Raw genomic sequence first — 3,473 nt, 5'->3', positions numbered from 1 at the left:
TTCAACTATTTTGAGATTGTGTAGATGACTCCACGGTAACAGAAATGACGTAACGCAGGAAAGAAAGACACGACAGTCCACACATCCGTAAACGTGTGTGTATGTGAATAGCATATATCGTAAAGTCACACAGATGCATACATTATGTAGACAGAGGTGACCAACAGAGGAAGTCAGTCCGTGCTTTAGTTCTATTAGGAAGAAGGGAGAATGAGAGGTGGGTGAGCTTGAGAGACCTAAATCCTCATCTACCCAAGTAGATGGTTGAGAGACAAAAGGCGCCACAAAGCAAGAAGTGTAGTAGAAGCAGAATATTTGGAGACGTGGAGGAAATCACCAGAAGAAATAAAAATAGAGGCATTTTAAAAATTAAGAAGGTGCCTCTGGGCTTGACAGAGGGGGGTTGTTTTTCGTTAAACACCACTGAATGCTATTATTTTTAAAAATCATGAGTGCATATGACTTTGATATAATTGAAAAAAATTTTAGTGTGCATTTCAGCGGTGTTGATAAATGCTTTAAAATATTTTATATTTCCGGGGCGCCTGGGTGGCTCAGTCGGTTGAGCGTCCGACTTCAGCTCAGGTCATGATCTTGCGGTTTGTGAGTTCGAGCCCCGCGTCGGGCTCTGTGCTGACAGTTCAGAGCCTGGAGCCTGCTTCGGATTCTGTGTCTCGCTCTCTCTCTGCCCCTCCCCTGCTCACGCTCTGTTTCTCCCTGTCTCAAAAATAAATAAAACATTTAAAATAATTTTAAAAATAAAATATTTTATATTTCCTAAAATATTCCTTCATTTTATTTTTCCCCCCAAAGGTGAAGACAGGAAAAATTGCAGCAGGGAAAAGGAATGTGAGGGGTGCCACATAGGACCTGGGAAACAAGGTAAGACTGTGTAACTGTCCATCATTGTACCTCTCTCCAGATTCCCCAGGCAAGCTGCATGGACCGATGCATCTTCTAGCAGGTTCTCCCCATCCTGCCCATATGCTGTGCTCCCCGGAACATCTCAGGTCCTGGAAAGGCATGCAGACCCAACACCCTTCCTCACCATGGGACTGTGGGTGGAGAAAGATAGTTAGAAGCCCAAGTGACCCTGAACTGAGTCAGTAAGCACTTGAAGGCTGACATGCCCCTGAGGTTCCCACATCCTTTTCTGGAGGGGTGTCCCTCCTTGTGTTCACAGAGCCTGGAGGAATGAGGACAGGGAGCTGGCAGCCTCTTGGGGGTCAGCTTCCCCATGTGGCCTTTGAAGTGGCGCATCCAGTTGTCACTTTCCTGCGGACCCACCAAGACCTGCAGACCTCACCCCCCTTTCCTGGTGTCCCTGCTGGGCTCCTGGATTGGTCTGAAATCTCCTGGCTTTCTTCACAGCCTTCGACAGAAGCACACAGGAAAACTGCCATTTTTCTTTCAGCCAGGAGCCATCTCACGCCCTTCTATTACTCTCTTCCTCTTCTTTCTTGATTTTTAACACAACTGGGCCAGCCACTCCCATGGCCCTTGAAGGCCCTCTCCCTGCCAGCTCCACTCTGCAGGGTCTTGCTTTGTGCTGGGTTTGTCACATCCCCGCCCCTGCCGGCTGGGGCTTGCGGGGTCCTACCTACAGATCTTGTAGTTCAGTCTTCATAGGTATGATTACAAGCTCATATGACTTATTTTAAGTCCCCAGCACCTCCAAAGGAGCCCAGTCCTCTTGGAGGCTCTCAGCTCTCTTGGATGACCCACCAACTCCAGGTAGGCCATGTTGATTGTGTTGGGACTCACCTTCAGATCCCATGTCCCATTAGCCTCTCTGATGGCAGTCTTCAGCCTTCAGGCCTAGACTTGGCCTCCTTTGGAACCAACGCCTACCTCTGCCGAACAAGGCTGCGGTCTTAGACTTGGAAACCAGGTTTGTCACCAGAAAGGGGTCAGCTTTCTCGTGTGCGTGTTAAGGTCCTTTGCAAGTGGACTGGGAGCAAAGCTGGCCTGTCCTGCCCCGCAGTCTTTGAAGAGCCCCACACTCGTGCTGTCAGTGGTGTGAAAACGGGCAGTTGGTGATCCCCAGGCTGAGAAGGAAAGATGGGTTGGTGGTTTGACAGATCACGTGAGCATCATCCATGCGGCCACTGCTCCTGGGCCCCTCCGTCTCCTGCTTCCCTGGGCTGTCCCAAGGAAACTCTCACCCTCTATTTGCCCTCCGTGGGCTTGTCTTTCTGTCCTTTGGCTGCAGGGAAGGACACAATCCTCGTTTCCACAAACAGCTCAATACGGGGGCTTTGCGGAGGGGCTTTCTCTTATCTGGGCTCTCCTTTCTCAGAACGATGCTCAGGGCTGCTTTCAGTTTGGGGATTAAGCCAACCAAAGTACAGAATCCACTTCTCTGCATGGAGAATGCTCTCCAGTCTGTTGTTTATCTGTCTTCCTCCCAACACCCTCCCTGCTTCGCCCTAATCTTTGGAGCTTAAAAAGGCTTACAATGCTTCTTAGGCACGGAATAGTTCTTATAAGGCAACTATTGATGAGCCAGACAGAAATGACTTCAAAACTTACTGTGTGAACTTTCCTCCGTGACCGCATTGCTGGACGTCAAGTGAAAGGGGGAAGAAGAGGGTCCTCTTGTTGTCCTATATTATCAGCTGTTTTCCTCCCGCAGGAAGGCTGGCCATGAGGATGTTCAAATGTGGAAACTTGAACCTGCCCAATGCAGCCCCCTTCTTTCTCCCTTTACCCACTCAGCTACAATGGTAACGACTGGTATGACAGACTCACCCCGGCACAGACCAAACCCTGGGCACTCTGACCATACCCCGAGAGGAGAAGCTGTTCCTTTCCCATCACCCAACGCTTCTCATTCCATCAGTTACAGCAAAATGGCATGAATAGTCTCCCCTTGTCTGGCGGTTCACTTTTCTGCGGTTTGTCACCTGTGGTCAACGCTGGTCCAGCAGGGAAGGATCCTCCTCCTGACGGATCATTAGAAGGTCGAGAGTAGCCTCCCGCTACATCGCGGTGCCTGGGCCATTCACTTCACGGAGTCTCATCCTGTAGGCACTTTATCATCTCACATCATCGTGAGAAGAAGGGTGAGGACAGGCGACACGGTATTTCGAGAGAGAAAGAGAGGAGACCACGTTCACATAACGTCTATTACAGCATACTGTTATAATTCTATTTTATTACCAATGGCTTTCATCACTTACTGTGCCTAGTTTATGATAAATTTCATCATAGGTATGTATGTATGTATGTATTATCTGTGGCTCAGGCATCCACTGGGGGCCTTAAACCTTATCCCCTGTGAATAAGGGGGCTGCTGTATTAGAATAGAATCATAACATTCAAGTTGCCCCCTTGCTGTTTGCAAACTGCTTTGATATGCATTGTTTCACTTTCTGCTGACCACAACACAAAGAAATAAGTGCCGTGATCCCCCCCTTGCCAGATGAAGAGACCGAGGCTCAGAGCCGGGAAAGGACTTACCCGAAGATCTC

At 49.0% G+C, this 3,473-nt stretch overlaps 1 long non-coding RNA gene across 1 annotated transcript; it reads right to left on the bottom strand.

Moving 5' to 3' along the window:
* Positions 1-688: 688 nt before the first annotated feature.
* LOC122202257 lies at positions 689-3,263 on the bottom strand. The gene is made up of 6 exons (XR_006194549.1): positions 2,907-3,263; positions 2,533-2,640; positions 2,166-2,206; positions 1,765-2,048; positions 913-1,055; positions 689-717 (listed from the first exon to the last, which is right to left on the bottom strand). It is a non-coding gene; the product is annotated as an uncharacterized LOC122202257 (long non-coding RNA).
* Positions 3,264-3,473: the final 210 nt, after the last annotated feature.

Source organism: Panthera leo, chromosome D2 (assembly GCF_018350215.1).
Source record: "Panthera leo isolate Ple1 chromosome D2, P.leo_Ple1_pat1.1, whole genome shotgun sequence".
Classification (NCBI taxonomy): domain Eukaryota; kingdom Metazoa; phylum Chordata; class Mammalia; order Carnivora; family Felidae; genus Panthera; species Panthera leo.
Note: the sequence above shows the minus strand (reverse complement) of the source record. Positions and strands in the feature narration are given on the sequence as shown.